Source organism: Notamacropus eugenii, chromosome X, assembly GCF_028372415.1.
Source record: "Notamacropus eugenii isolate mMacEug1 chromosome X, mMacEug1.pri_v2, whole genome shotgun sequence".
Taxonomy (NCBI): Eukaryota; Metazoa; Chordata; class Mammalia; order Diprotodontia; family Macropodidae; genus Notamacropus; species Notamacropus eugenii.
In genome coordinates this window covers 70,036,564-70,053,182 of record NC_092879.1, presented here as the reverse complement: position 1 = coordinate 70,053,182, position 16,619 = coordinate 70,036,564, and positions in this window count along the sequence as shown.

Genomic DNA, 16,619 nt, shown 5'->3' with positions numbered 1-16,619 from the left:
ATTGACGGACAATAAGATGTTTCTTACTCTAGGCAATTTCTGTGGGAGATGGGAAGGGCAAGAATAGCAATGAGTTCTCACCCAGTAGCTGGTGGAGTTTCCTTCACCTTTACCCTTTTCAAGTGAAGAGTAAAGAATAGCAGCATCTCCGTAGCCAAAGTGAGAAATTGTTCTTCCATGTTTGTAACAATCCCAGCCGGCTTTGGGAAATCACCAAACTCTTCTCACAAGTGACAAAACTAAGGCTGCCTAAACAAGTAATAACAAGAATGTGGGGTTCCCTCAGAGCTAGCCATATGTCAGGATGAATAGGACACCTTCTTATGGGGCAAGGTAGGTAAGCAAAAATATCAGTTCCTTCCTTCCTTCCTTCCTTCCTTCCTTCCTTCCTTCCTTCCTTCCTTCCTTCCTTCCTTCCTTCCTTCCTTCCTTCCTTCCTTCCTTCCTTCCTTCCTTCTCAGGGTTAAGTGACTTACCCCGGGTCACACAACTAGTAAATGTCTAAGGCCAGAACTGAACTCAGGTCCTCTTGACTTCGTGGTCCATGCTCTATCCACTGCACCACTTAGCTGTCCCAGTAAAAATATTAGAATGACCACACTGGGTCAGTTCCATGGTCTGCTCAAGAACAATGCTTGAATATTTACTGGACTTAATACAGCCTTTGCTTTCTCTGCTGAAGACCTTGTCTCATGCTTTCTTGCAAAAATTCAGGCCATTCACCAAGAGTTCTCCTCATTATACCTCATCTCTTCCTTCGTTCCAGTTTCTCATGAAGAGGTGGCCCTTCTCCTTGCCATGGCAAGCCTCTAAATCCCTCTACATACATCCTTGATCCCAACTTATCCTGTCTTTTCCAGCAGATTGTCCCTTCTGTCCTCTCCACTCTGTCTAAACTTCAATTTCCCCTATCTACAGGCTCCTTCCCCATAGTCTACAAACATACCCATGTCTTCTCTATCCTTAAAAAAACAAAACCAGAAACAAACCACCTAATCTGAACATCTCTGTTAGCCATTACCCTTTATCTTGAATTCCTTTAGAAAGCCATATATAATTAGTACTTCCATTTCCTTTCCTCTCACTGGATTCTAAACCCTCTGCACTGTTCCAACCTTACCATTCACCTGGAATCAGTCTTTCCAAAGTCACCAGTAATCTCTTAGTAGTCCAATCCAATGGTCTCTTCTAAATCTTCAACCATCTTGACCTTTCTGCAACTTTTGACTGTGTTCCTAGTCTTCTCTTGAATACTTTCCCCTGTATAGCTTTTTGTGATGCAGCTTAGTTCTCCTCCTATTTCTCCAACCACTCCTTGGTATCTTTTAATAGTTTTTCATCTAGGACATGCCCACTAACCATGGGCATCTCCAACAACTCTGTCCTGAGCTCTCTTTTCTTCTCCCTCTATACTATTTTGTTTGGTGATCTTATCAGTTTCCTTGGATTTGATGATCATATCTGTGCAGATGTCTATCCCAGATCTATATATATCCAGCCCTAACCTCTCTCCTGAGCGCCTGTCTCAGATCACTAACTGCCTTGAATGAATGTTCCATAGGCATTTCAAACTCAACATGGCCAAACTAGAACTCATTTTTCCCCCAAGTCCTGTCCCCTTCTGAATTTCCCTCTTACTCTAGAGGGTACCACAGTTCTCCCCGTTACCATGCTTGCACCCTCAGTGTCATCTTGCACTCACTCTTGCATTTACATGTCCAGTCCATTACCAAGTCTTATCATTACATTCTTATCTTCACAACAACATCCCTTTCTCTCCATTCTCACTGCCATGACCCTGGAGCAAGCCCTCATTACCTCAATATAATATTATTATATATTATCATATAGAATATTATTATACTATAGACTATTATAAGCGCCTTCTGACTGGTCTCTGTGTCTCCAGGCTCTTCCCTCTCCCATCCTCCCTCCACTCAGCTGCCCAATTGATCTTCCTAAAGTGCGGGTCTGACCATGTTACACTCCTACTCAATAAACTCCAGTGGCTCCCTCCCACCTCCAGGATCAAATAGCAGATGTTCCTTTCAGTTTTTAAAGCCCTCCATAACCTGGTTTCTCCCTCCTTTTCCAGACTCTGTGAGCTGGCAGCACTTGCCTTCTTGTCATTCCTCACCTACGATACTCCAACTCCCATCTCTGGGCTCTTTCAATGACTGTCCTCTATGTCTGGAATGCTTTGTCTCCTCACTTCTGCCCACTGGTTTCCTTAGTTTCCTTTAAGACCCGGTTCAATTTTTACTGAACTGTCAAGGACACCTGTATTCATCTATTTGTTCACCAAACATTCATTGTCTACTACGTGTAGAGCACTATGCTAGATATTAGGAGAGATAAAAAACGAACATAAAACACAATCCCTGTTCTCATGGAACTTACAGTCTAGGAGGGAAATGATATACAAACACAAACAGCTGTAATATATAATAACAGCAATAATAATTCCAACTCCTATTTCTATAGCATTTTACAAAGCGTTTTCTCCAAAGTAGCCCTGTGAGTTATGTATCATCACCAGGCTCAGATTAAGTGTCTTGTCCAAGGTCACATAAATGTCACATCTAGGACTCATGTCTAGATCACCTTACTTTAAGATCAAGGCTATTTCCACTCCACATTTATAATATCAGAGAGTTGCAAAATAAAGTGTTATATGAAACAAAAGGCAAAATATCAAGGTGTCATGGCTACATAAAATTACAATAATAGTTGTTATTGAGTTGTTCTAGTCCTGTCTGACTCTTCACAATGCCGTTTGGGGTTTTCTTGGCAAAGACACTGAGGTGGTTTGCTGTTTCCTTCTCTAGCTCATTTTACAGGATGAGGAAACGGAGGCAGAGAGGGTTAAGGAACTTGCCCAGGGTCTACTCTGCCACCTAACTGCCCAATAGTAGGGGCAGGTATTATTAGCCTTGTTTTACAGTTAAGAAAGCTGAGGCTCAGAGACAGAATAGACATAATCCCTTGAACTAACTTGTCTCCGAAAGGAAATATTACTAAAGAGATATGAGAACTTGAAATTCTGCTGGTGCAATTTGATCAATCCCAGGAGAAAGAAAAGGAGGAGACATCCAAAGAGCCAGATGTGGCCACAGAGGGAGCTCTTTGGATGAGTTCCGATTTTAAAAGGATCTGTGCAAAAGACTCAAGTTAGGGCACGTAACCAAGAAAAATATTTGAAAAGTGGCATGGGCCTACAAGACTATTTCCAGGAAGGCAGATTTTGATTTTATATAAGGAAAAACGTACACATATTAGTGCAATTCAACAATGGAATCGGATGATTCTGTAGGTAGTACCTCTCCATCATTTGGAATGGTTAGAAACGTGCCAGTTATCAGATGGGGTGCTATAGGAGGGATCCCAGTATGAGGCAGAAGGCTGAACTAGATGACCTTTGAAGTTTCTTCCAAATTTAATATTCTTTGATTCTCTTTCAGTTCCTTTGATACATAATGGCTCCGTGCAGTACAAGTTTGCTATACCTTAAATGACTGACCATCCTACGCCACCACGCAAGGTTTCTTCCCCACCCTACCCAGTAGTTGTGAGTTTTTAAATGATGCTTGCTGCCTGCCTAGGTGGGTGTTGCATCATGGAACCTACAGGAGAATGTGTCAAGTGTAATTGCCAGTGAAAGCAGAATGGAGCCACGGGCTTCTCTGGATACTCTGTGATGCATTAAATGGCTCGGTCTTCAAAATAAAAATGGACTGAACACATGGTTGGCTTTTGGTGTCCTGCATAAAGTAGGTGCTTAATAAATACTTATTGAATAAAATGATCCTGGGTCTAGAGCTAGAAGATAGGTGAAGTCACTAGTCCAACTCCTACATTTTACACATGAGGAAACTGGAGGCCCTGGGAAGTTAAATGCCTTGCCTAAGATCCCAAAGGTAGAAGTAGGATTCGGACCCAGGTTGTTCACCTCTAAAACAAGCATCATTTCCCACTGTACTATCCTGCCTTCCTCTCATCACAGGGATGATGTGATGATAGTCCCATTGTTGACTTCCCTGGGTCAGACTACATCTGGAAAATTATGTTCAGCTGTGGGTATCACACTTCAATGAAGACAACAACACAACAGCTCTTTCTAGAGTGTCCTAAATTTGGCAAGACACTTTGTATACACTATCTTGTCTGAGTTGTACAGGCCTGAGGTGGGCACTGTTAGCACTGTATAGCATTATTAGCCCCTCTTTTTACAGGTGGGGAAGCCGAAGTTCAGAGGGATCATATAGCTAGTAAGTGTCAGTGCTGAGATTTGAACTCAGGTCTTCCTAACTCCAAAACTCTAGCCAATTGGCCACCTAGCTCCTTCACATTTTAGGAAGGACAAACTGAAGTGTTTTTAGAAAAGAGTCCCTAGAATGTTGAGGGAATCTGTGACCAGATACCACCTGAGGACAGCTGAAGGAACTTGGGATATCTATTCTGAAGGAGAGAATACTGGGAAGAGGGTGGGAGGAGGACAGGCATTATTCAATTCAATTTAACAAACATTTATTTTTGGTTTGATATTTTGTTGTTCAGTTGTGTCTGACTCTTTGTGACCCTGTTTGGGGTTTTCTTGACAAAGATACTGGAGTGGTTTGCCATTTCCTTTTCCAGCTCATTTTGCAGATGAGGAAACTGAGGCAAAGAGGGTAAAGTGACTTGCCCAGGGTCACACAGCTAGTAAGTGTCTGAGGCCAGATTTGAACTCATGTCTTCCTGACTCTGGGCCTAGTGCTCTACCTTCAAATATTTGAAAGGCTCTATCAGATTTCCCCATTCTCAGATTGAAAGGGTCCTCTGACCTCTGGGATAGGTCCAACCAAAGGAACAGGGAAGGGGCAAATAAACCATTTAACTTTTCTGATTCCCAGTTGCCTCATTTGAAAAATGGGTCTCTGGTTGTTGTAATAGTCAAGTGATCAAAGTTAAGATGTTTTCTTTTTTTGGAATGGCAGCATGGGCCAATTGAAAGAGAGATGGCTTTGGAGTCAGGGCAAGCCTGTGCTTATATTCCACCTCTGACCTTTATTAGTTTGATTGCCATGGATAAGTCAGTTAACCTATGTGAGCCTTACTTTCCTCATCTATGTATAGCTGATGAGCTCTTGGCCCCATGTTTCTCATTGGCTTTACCCACAAAGATTTGGAGAAAGCTGAAGGTGGGTGCACCCACAAAGTTTTGGCTGCCAAGACACACAGAAAGAGTTGGAGAGCTAAAGAGTAGGGGAGTTGGGATGGGCTTGGAGTGGAATGACCTAGCACAGTGGTGGGGAAACCTGTGGCCCTGAGGCCACATGTGGCCCTCTAGGTCCTTGGGTGCAGCCTTTTGATTGAGTCCAGATTTTACAGAACAAATCCTTTTATTAAGGGGATTTGTTCTGTCAAATTTGGATTCACTCAAAGAGTCACACTTGAGGACCTAGAGGGCCACATGTGACCTCGAGGCCATAGGTTCCCTATCCCTGACCTAGGATGAGACTAACAAGAATTTAGGAAGGACCAAAGATAGAGAAAGAAGTTGTTTGGGTGCCTTCTCTGCCCTCCAGTAGCTAGGCAGAACTGAGAGACCTCTGCTGGTCATACCCTAGGGAGACCTGAATCCCCTATGCTTACTGGTAAAAAGAGAGGTGTAGTAGAATAGCGGAATGGGATCTGGGGAGGACTTGTACAGAATGCCTCAGTAGCTGGGCTGGGAGCTGAGTAGCTCTCTGCAGCAACAGGAAGGAAAAGATCTAAATTTTAGCCCCCCAAACTATTAGATCTTCAAATTCCTGAATTTTCTTGGGGCTTTCTTACAGACAATAGGAACTTATTCATTTAAGCCCTGGAACCATGGTCCTTGTTCTGGCCTTGTCCATAAACTGAAAGGTTTGGGGCTGCCCAGAGGAGCCTTGGGTGGCCAGTCAATGAGGTGGCTCTTTGGATACATGAAATAAACATGACACGGTTTTCTCTTGGTTCTCCTTTCTTGTCTGACTTCCTTCTCATTCTCTATCGTTGGGTTTTTCTTCCTTTCTTTTCCTTCTGTGGTTACAGTTCTGCTGTGGTGGTGCGATTCACTCCATGACAGCCTGCTTCTGTGACAGAATTCCAGGGAAATAGAGGGAAGGTGACTTCCTCCCCCAGCCCATGGGTAGGGAAGCCATGAGCCAAGATCGCCCTACACACAACACCCCTGCACTAAAAGAGGAGGGTAGCCACTCCTCAAAGGGGTGAAGCTAGAGAAGGGAGTGAGCCATAAAGAGAGTAGTGGCTACCCAGTTTCTGGGATCAGCCTGATTGCCAACACTTTTTTAATTGGGATCAGATAACTGGACAGCATTGCCCTCTGGTGGTTGAATGTAAAATGAAAATAATGGCAAGCATCTACCTTAGAAGATTGCATGAAGATAAAATTAGATAATGTCGATGAGATGTTTTCCAGATGTTAAAGAGTCTTTCCGATGTCAGCTATTGAAGGCCAGGTAGTTGCTGACCTGGTGATCCAACGATGACTGTCTAAGCCCTTTGTTGTAGGCCTTAAAGACCTGCAGCCCTTTCCAGGAGGGCCTAATGCTTGAGATTCTCTCCAGAGACACAGAACGCAGGGAAATATGACACAGACAAAGAGATATGATGAAAGCTACCCAGGTAACCAGACTCCCTAGAGCGTCCTGCTCTGCCTCAGGGATTTCACTTGGCTCTTCTACTCTCCTTTCTGACCACCCAGGAAGCTCTATACTATGAAAAGCAGTTTAGAAAATCCGACAGGGAAGTCCTGGTGAGACTGTTTTAGACAGGTTGGCTTTAAGCATCCTGAGTAGATGAGGAAGGGGGGGTGTCCTTGCTGGATTTCCTGGCATTCCCTACTGCCTTTCTGATTGTGGTAACAGAACAGGGATCAGCCACTCTTGTTTTCCTTGACCCAGGAAGGAAAAACTAGGACTTGATAGAAGGAAAAGCTTCCTAATAAAGAGAGATATCTTCAAGTGCAATGAGCCTCCATGGGAAGCAGTGGCTTCCTTGTCATTGAACATCTGAACCTCAGGCTGCATGTTGGGTATAACCTAGAGAGCTGGGAGGGGCCTTTGTGGGCCCTTTCACCTGGGAGATCTTGTGATAAAAGATACTATCCTGGAAGAGGCTGGAAGAGGGGAGCTTGACATTGGAGTGCCCCATTTGCTCCCTCTTGCCTCTGTATACTGTATTCTAGACATCAGTCTACAGGGCTGCAATGATCCATTTGAGGCTTCTCAGGCAAGTAAAATTTGGGGGCCTCCTCATTGTTTTTTACAAGAACACATCCCAAAACATGATGACATGAGGGTGCAACAACAGGTGACACTTTCTTTAGGGCTGGTGACTTTCTACCCATTTCAAGACCACATGTCTAGTACCACTAGCACAAATCACCCCTTGCTTCTAGTCGTAATTCTGAAGCCTTACGTGTTGACGGCATCTGCAGAGTGACAGATTTTTACTGGGTGAGCTCTAAGAGTGAAATTCGTGAAGGATCAATTTCTCCTTTTAGTAATGATAATAATTGTAGGTAGCTGATATTGCTACAAAATTCTTAGTAAGAACTGATGTCTATATGGCATTTGAAACTTTTCAAAAGCATTTCATGCACATGATGTGTGCTCATTGAGCCACTCATCAACACTGTTGGGTAGGTGACATGGTCATTATCACCAGTATTTTTATTTTACAAATAAGGAAACTGAGGCTTAGAAAGGTAAAGGGTTATGAGGCTCATGGGCTACTTTGCTAGTAAAGATAGGAGGCAAGATTTGTATGTAGTTCTTCCTTTCTCTCAATCCAAGGTAGAAAATGGCAAATAGAAAATACCGACTGTTTTGGGGCCTGACCTTTACTTATTTTTGCAGTTTAAACTTGTATCAACACATTTGCATAATTAAAACAGAAGCCGGAAAAAGGACAAATAAAGCTTGGTCAGAAATTTCTCATTTATGTTCTTGTTTATATTTACTCCTTGGCAAGCGCTGTTCTGTACAGTTTATATGGAATTTTTTTAATAGATATAAATGAATTTGCTAGGAACCTTTCTAGTCATGTGCAAATAGACTTTAAGTCGCCAGCATTCATCCCAAGACACATCTTAGTTGTGTTGGAGGTCACTTTTTGTGAGCTATATCTGGCTGCACCTTCCTGTATCTAGATTCTCCCCCTCCAATTCATCTTCCGTACAGTTGACTGTGTCAAGATCTGACTGTATCATTATCTTCCTCAGCAAGCTTCAGTGGCTCTCTGGTACCTCTATGAGCAAAGAAAAACTTCGTTTGGCATTTAAAGCCCTTTACTATCTGGCTCCAATCTGCTTCTCAAGCCCTATGTAGCATGTAACTCTTCTTCATGCATTCTACATATTAGGTAAACCAATTCGCTTGCTAGTTCCCATATGCAATATTGCATCTCCCACCTCCCTTCTTTTGCACAGACTGAGCCCCATACCTGGAATACTCTCCTTCACCTCCACCTTGTGGAATTCGTAGCTCCCTTTAGGGCTTGGTGCCAGTGCTACCTCCTACTGGAGCCTTTCCTCTCAGTTGTTAGTTGTTGGTGCTTTGATGAATTTTGTACTTATTTTAAACTTATTTGTGTATTGTTATCTCCTTCCAGTTGTCTATAAGCACCTTGAAGCTAGGAACTATTTTTATATTATTATTGCTCCCCCAGTGCAAAGAACTCAGTGTCTGACCCCTGTGTAGCAGGTCTTAAGAAATCTGTGGCGAAATACTACATAAAATGAGGGGAGTGGACTAGGAGATTTCTAAGGCCTCGTCCATGTTTGGAATTTGCTGATTCATAATTTGAGCCCTATTCCATTTGTGTGTAGAAGACGCCCTTTCATTGCTTAGACTGTTATTTTGGAGGCCAGATGTTTTACTCTTTCTCCTTGTGCCTGGCCTGAGCAGGGCCTGCATGCATGGCCATCCTGCTGCTCTATTATTGATTTGTTGGTAAAAGCTGGGAGAGAGAAGAGGCAGAGACAGTGAAGGCGATTTCTCTCCTTCCTTATTGTGCCATCATCCTCATCCTCTTATTTTCTTTCCCAATCTTGACCAACAAGATGGAGGACTGGACATTTTCTCTGGTCCCCAGGACCTCCCAAACCTTTCCAAAACAGGATTTCTGAGCCAAGGGAGAAACTTCAGCTGTTTCCATAGGACGTCAAGAGCTCCAAAGAAGGTAAAAACTCTGCCAACTAATATACCTCTCTCCCTCTGTAGTACTTGAGATTTGTGACGTCTTTGTGCAGCTCTGTCTCCCCTAAATCCACTTCATGTGCAAGTCAAGAAGAACAAGGTTTGCAAAGGGATTTCCTTACAAGCCTCCTGTGACGTAGGTAGTACAAGTATTATTACTGCCACTTTACAAATGAACAAACTGAACCTGGGAGATATGAAGTTTGAGAAGCAGTATAGCATAGTGACTGGAGAGCTGAGTTTGGAGATAGAAAGATGTGGGTTCAAACCTTACCTCAGACAATTCTCAGCTATGTCACCCTGGGCAAGTCAGCTCACTTTTCTGGGACTCAGTTTCCTCATTTGTAAAATGAGGATAATGGAAAATATAGCTCCTCCTTCCCAGGGTTTTTTTTTTTTTTATGAGGCTCAAGTGAGCTCATGTATATAAAGTACTTTGCAAACTTTAAAGCACCATCTGATTCCATCCTCCATTGAGCTCTCAAAGAGTTTTCCTAAAGGATAAGGCCAACATGCCACCTCCACCATGGAACAACTAAACGAGAGCCTAATGAGTAGCAGGGAGGGTCCTGGTCTTGGAGTCAGGTAGACCTGGGTTCAGATTCTACCCAACACTTACTAGCTGTGTAACCCTGGGCAAATCACTGTGCCTCAGTGTCCTTCTCTGTAAAATGAAGGGGTCGGACTTGATAGCCTTTCTGGCTCTAACTCTCTGACTCTTCAGAATGCATTTTGTGCCATGGGGGAGAGGGGGTGACAGAGTTCCAGGAGGATTGGTCTACATATTTCTTATTAATGCATCAAGAAAATTCTCTGCCATTTTCTCTGAATACTCTTTTTTCCTCTTATGAAGCTCATAAGTCTTTCTATACCACTATTCAAGGTGATGGTGCTTGTAGCCCCCTGACCTCACAGGTCCTCAACTTCCTCAGCTCAGTTAATCATTCAACAAGCATTTATTAACCACCTATTATGTGCCAGGCCTGTGCTAAGGGCTGGGGATACAAAAAGAGGCAAAAGACAATCCCTGCCCTCAAGGAGCTCACAGTCTAATGGGGAGATAACAAGCAAACATCTATATATATCTATATATGTAGAGATCTAGATATCTATATCTATCTATCTATCTATCTATCTATCTATCTATCTATATCTATCTATCTATATATATGTATAGACAAGCTATATACAGGATAAATAGAAAACCAGTCATGAAGAAGCAAAATTCTAGAATTAAAAGGGTTGGTAAAGACCTCCAGTAAAAAATGGGATTTTAGTTGAGAGTTAAAGGAAATGAGGAAAGGCAGTAAACCAAGATGAGGAGGGAGAGTGTTCCAGGGATAGGGAACAGCTAGAGAAAATGTCCAGAGCTGAGAGATGGAGGGTTTTGTTTGTGGAACAGCCAGGAGACCAGCATCATTGGATCAGAGTATGTGGCAGGGAGTAAGGTGTATGAAGACTAGAGAGGTAGAAGGATGCTAGATTATAAAGGTCTTTGAATGCCAAAGAGAGTATTTTGTATATGATCCTAGAGGTGACAGGGAGCCGCTGGAGTTTATTGAGTCAGGGAGTGTGTACGTGTATCTGTGTGTGTGTGTGTGTGTGTGTGTGTGTCTGACATGATCAGACCTGTGCTTTAGGAAAATACTTTGGGAACTAAATGGAGGATGGATTGGAGTGGGGAGGGACTTGTGGCAGGCAGATCCACCAGCAGCTATTGCAATAGGCCAGGTGTGAGGGGGCAAGGGTCTGTACCAGAGTGGTGGTCATGTCAGAGGAGAGGAGGGGGGATATTAGAGAGATGTTGCAGAGATGAAATCGACAAGCCTTGGCAACAGATTGGATGATGGCAGGGAGGTGAAAGGTAGTGAGGAATTGAGGATGATTCCTAGCTTGTGAACCTGAGGGATGGGAGGATGGTGTTATCCTTTACAGTACTAGGGAAGGTAGGAGGTGGAGGAGGGTTTAGAGAGAAGAATAATGAGTTCAATCTTGGATGTTGAGTTTAATATGTCTACTGGATATCTTCAAATTGTCTGGTCGCTTCACATTGTCCAGAAGGTACTTGGAGATCGGCAGAGAGTTTGGGGCAAGATGGGTAGATTTCAGAATTGTCAGCATGGTAGCTGAGGAGATCACCAAGTGAAGTAGTATAGATGGAGAAGAGAGGAAGACCCAGGACAGAACCTTGTGGGACACTGGGTCAGAGGGTATGAAGTGGATGAGGATCCAGCAAAGGAGACTGAGGAATGGTCAGAGAGGTAAGAAAGAACCAGATGAGAATGGGGTCCCAGTAACCTAGAGAGAAAAGAGTGTCAAGGAGGAGAGAATGATTGACAGCGTCAAAGACTGAAGAGGGGTCGAGGTGAGTGAGGATTGAGAAAAGGCCATTGGATTTGGCACCTAAGAGATCCCTGGTAATTTTGAAGGGAACAGTTCAGGTTAGAAGCTGGAGCCTAAGGGATGGAGAAGAGAGTGAGAGTAGGGAAAATGGAGGCACCTGTTGCAGAGGCTTTTTTGAAGCGTTTAGCTACAAAGGGCAGAAGAGATATAGGAGTATGGTGGGGATGGAAGGATCAAGGGAAGGCTTTTTTCAGGTTGTGGGAGACATGGGCATATTTGTAGGTAGAGGAAGGAGCTAGTAGATGGAGAGACTGAAGAGAAGTGACTGAGGATGACAGAGGGGGCAATCTGTGGAGGACGTGAGAAGGAAAGGGATCACTTAAACTGGTAGAAGTTTTGGGATGGCACTCATCACGTGACACAGGGTGAGGAGGATATAGCAACAGAAGGCACCTGACTGAAAAGAGATGAGGAAGAGGGAAGAGGAAGGAACTCATGGCAGAATGACCTCCATTTTTTTCTGTAAAATATGAGGCCAAGTTCTCAATTGAGGGACAAAGGGGAGGGGGAAGCATGAAAAGTTTGAGGAGAGATGAGGTGGAGAGTGGGTTAGTGAGTTGGTAGGGCAGGTAGAGCAGCAAGGATGCCCTGACTATGTCCATCTCCATCCACTTTAGCTACACCCGACTATGAATACATAGACATCTTCCCGAACTGTCCCTTCTCCAAGATTCCAGACTTTGTAATTGGCTCACTGACCTCATCCAGTTGAACCTTCACCTGTCTGCTACCCTTTCACTAAATTATTCTTTGAAAGCAAAGGATCAAGAACAAGAAGAACTTTGATCTCCTAAAAGCAGTTCCGAGACCCTCTCCCATTCTTTCAGTTTCTTCCTGGTCCTCTGGGTTCACTTATCTCTTCTCAGGCTAAACTCCATCTGGTCAGCCCCTTCAGGAGTTCATTAACCAGCAGCCTAGAATCTCTTCCCCCACAGCTACCCTACTAATTATCAATCCAAGGTGTCTCCCACTATCTGGTTTCTCTGCTTCTGTTCCCAGACTGCTCAGTGTTGCTGGAGAAAGGCTGAAAATTGTGTTGAAAATACCCTGTGTAGATTTAGGTCCACGCTGTTTCTCAGCACCACTTCTATTCAACATTTACTGATTCTTTATGCTGTCCTGTGCCATCACTGCTCTTCCCCGTTCCTCAAGCAATCAACTCCACCTCTACCACCTCCACTTAAAGCAGATAACTCATCCCCTATTGCACTGAGATCTAGGCCAGCCAGTTTGGACTCCTTCATGGGCAGCTAGGTGGCTCAGTGGCTAGAATATGAGACCTGGAGTAAGAAACACCTGAGTTCAAATCACTTCACCACTGGCTGCCTCAGTTTCCCCATCTGTAAAATGGGGATGATAATAATAGAACTCATGAGATAATATATCACACTTAGCACAGTGCCTGGCACATAGAAGGCACTATATAAATGTTATCTATTATGATAATCCAACCTTTGCTCCCACAATTGCATAGAAACTCCTTTGACAAAGGTCAATGATCTCTTCATTGCCAAATCCAGTGGTCTTAACTCAGCCCTTTATAACACTGAACGTCCCCTTTTGGATATTATCTCCTTGCAGCTTTCAAAATACCATACTCTCTTGTACCTTCTTCTCCTCTCCTCTCCCCCCTCCCCTCTCCTCCTCTCTGTGCACTCGCACCCCCACCGATACCATTTCTTTCCCCAGTTTTTTAATGTTTTGGCTCCTTTGAGTTCTGTCCTCCTCACAGCTTTTCTCTCTTTATAATCTCTCATTTAGTAAGCTTATTTACTCTTACATGTTTCACCTGTTCCCTATCTGTGGCCAACTGCCACACCTAGATATTTAGCCATTATCTTGCCTTTTGGGGTGGAGATCCTCCTTTCCAACTCCCTACTTCATATCTCTACCTGCCTGTCCTATGGTGACTCAAATTCAACAAGTCCAAAATTGAATTTTTACCACTCTCCATTTCCTGTCCATAGCACCATCACTCACTTCCAGCCCCACAATGGAAACCTCCTTGCTCTTCCCTCTCATTATCTCCTTGTGTCTGATCGGGTCAATTGCAGTTGATCCTTCCTCTGTCATGTCTCTTGTTCATTAGGAAAGCCTGATGGTCTTGTGTTGAATAGTGAGATAAAGAGTTAGATCTGAAGTTAGCAAGGCTTGGGGTTAAATTCTGCCTCTGACATTTCCTAGCGGAATAAACTTGGACAAATGACCTGGGTCACAGTCTCCTGATCTGTAAAATGGGGATAATGCCCATAATGCCAACCTCCAAGGGTTGTTTCAAGGCTCAAATGTAATATGATGTATGGAAAACATTTGGTAAACCTTAAAGCGTTATAGAAATGTCAGTGCAATTATTACCCACCCTCCTATCCATTTTCACTGCCACCACCCTGGCAGACCTTCCTATCCACCTGCCTGATCAGCTGTCTCCATCCCCTTGGGTCCACACTGTTTTGAGGTTGGTTTCCCACATGCTCAAACATTATTGTGCAACTCCACTGCTCAAAACCCTGCAGTGGCTCCCTGTTATCTTTGCTCTGATGGTAGCTGGGTGACCATGGGCAAATCAACATCTAAGCCTCAGTTCCTGCACTCCTGCCCCAAAATAGGGATGATAGTGCTTGCAAAGAGTGTCTCTGAGGGTAATTGTGAGGAAAACACTTTGTAAAGCTGAAAACGTAAATGTGGACAATTATTATCATTAGTCAATCAATCAAAAATATTTATTAGGAACTTCCTCTGTGTCACTTAAAATTGAAACTCCTTAGGTTGGCATTCAAGGCCCTCAACAGTCTGGTGCTAGCATTTCTTTCCATTCTCCCCTTTTATTACCTCCCTCTAGATGCTCCCTGCTCCAAACTGGAGTATTTGCTCATCTCCTGTAAATGTCCTGCCCACCCTCATGCCAAACCTTGCTCCCTAATATCCCCTCTGTCTACTAATAGAACCAATTAAAGTGCTGTCTCCTCTAGGAAATGTCTTTGCTTCCCACCATCTTTCAAAGATTGTGGACAGTGGCTCACACATGCCAGTTCTTCCAGTACCCAAAGATGTTGTTCATCAGGTCCAGGTGACTTGGGTTCACCAAGGAGAGATGGCAGTTGACAATGTGGAACTCAAGAAAGAGCTTGTACTTATTTAGGTATCTGGGGCAGCATAATACCTCTTCAAAGCCATCTTGGAACTAGGCCTCAGCACAATGAAGACACTTGGGACCCTTTGCTTCCAGGAGGCAGCTGAGTGCCTGCATCATGGGTGGGATGTCTCTTGATTGTGACTCATTCCAAGATGGCATGGGTTCAGAGTACGTGTTTAGCCCAGCCCCAAAGACCTTATCACTCTTATACTCTGTCGTCCTCTGAGGTGTCAGAACTCTCAGAGATCCCCACCTTCTAGGAGTCAGAGGCAGTGAGGATAGAAGTCCCCTCTTAACTAATCATCCCCCAGCCTATGGTGGACAAATCCCTATCTCCCACTCTCTTTATGCCCATGTTTCAGAGTCCATGAGTCCCCATCTCATCTTTTCCTGTGCTTTCATTCCTTCGGTCTTATCCCTGCACAATCCATGTCCTCTTATGTCCTTCCATTCTGTTACCCAGCTCTGAAATCTTGACTCTCTTGTTAATCGACTCTCCTTTATCCTGAATCACTTCACATGTTTCATTCTTAGGCTATCCGAAACCTAGCTTTCTTCAGGATTAGCTCCATTCATCCTTATTACCTGACCCAACTCCTTCTCAGTAATCTCTTGGTTTCCTAATCATTTCCCCTCTTTTCTCAGTTTGGTGTCTGGCTTGGGATTCCTTTCCACTCCAACCTATGCCTTCATATTTGGAGACCTCAACATACATGTCAATGTCCCCCTGAGCCCCCAGGCTTCCTCTTCAGCTACCCCATAGCTTCTCCTCTACTTCAGCAACTTACTATTGATCTGATCACCACCCAGAATTATTTCATTTCCTTGATCCAGAGCTCTGAGATTCCTCTCCCTGAGTCCCTATGTTCTATTACTTTGCTTTGAGCCAGGACCTGGAGGAGGTGGGAGCAAGGGCATGGGGAGGGATTTGATTTAGGAAGGAGTAGAGGTGGAAGGGGAATGCGTGTCTCAATGCTCCCTCTCGTGTCTTCTCAGCAGGTGGTCATGTGATCTGCTGTGGGGGTTAGGGGCTTGTAAGAAGAAATGGAAAAGGGAGTCGATAGGAGTAGGGTATTGCTAAGGGGCAATGAGGACGCAGGTGAGATTCTTCAGCGTAAATTTCCAGTGAGAGAGATCAGCTCGATTTTGTGATTTTCTCCCTTGTTCAGCAAACAGAAAGAGGTAAAGAAGAACTAACGCGGTTACCCAAGGCTGAGGATCAAATGCTCACATTTTGTATTACACTTTTTTTAATGTGTCCTCTTCTCCATCAGCAGACTCGAAGCTGGCACCAAAACCTTATTTGATCTTTGTGTATCTCCCCCATTGCTCTGCATCTATCTTTCCCTTGGTTTGCCAAATTTATGCCAAGCAACGTCAGAATAGTCCTCTCCCCCTACAGTGTAATGGTGATTCATCTTTTCCATGCTCTTGCTTGGTTTGCTTTTATTGAACCCAAAGTGTAAAGAAAGACAACTTCTCCAGCTAGTGGGGTCTTTGCTGTGACTTGAAGTATGTGCTAATGATTATGGAGGCAGCCAGTGATCCGGGGGCTTCATCTTCCAAACAGCTCAGGTTGATAGGGCACAGAAGACATCACAGGGCTCCCTTCCTTTACCTCCCCTACCCGCCTTGGTAGACTGCACACATTGTTTAACTGCTAAACCAGAAGGATGGGCAGTGAGAGGGGAAGTCATTGAATCTCAGCTACTTCTCTGGTCTCCCTTGTTTCAACACCTTCCTGCTCACCTTCCCTTTCCCCCAACCTCCCCCACTCGCATCTCCCCCCAACCTTTCTAACTCCCATCCCCCCATTGATCTGGGTGTTCTGTTCAGGACATAAAGAGTGTGAGTGA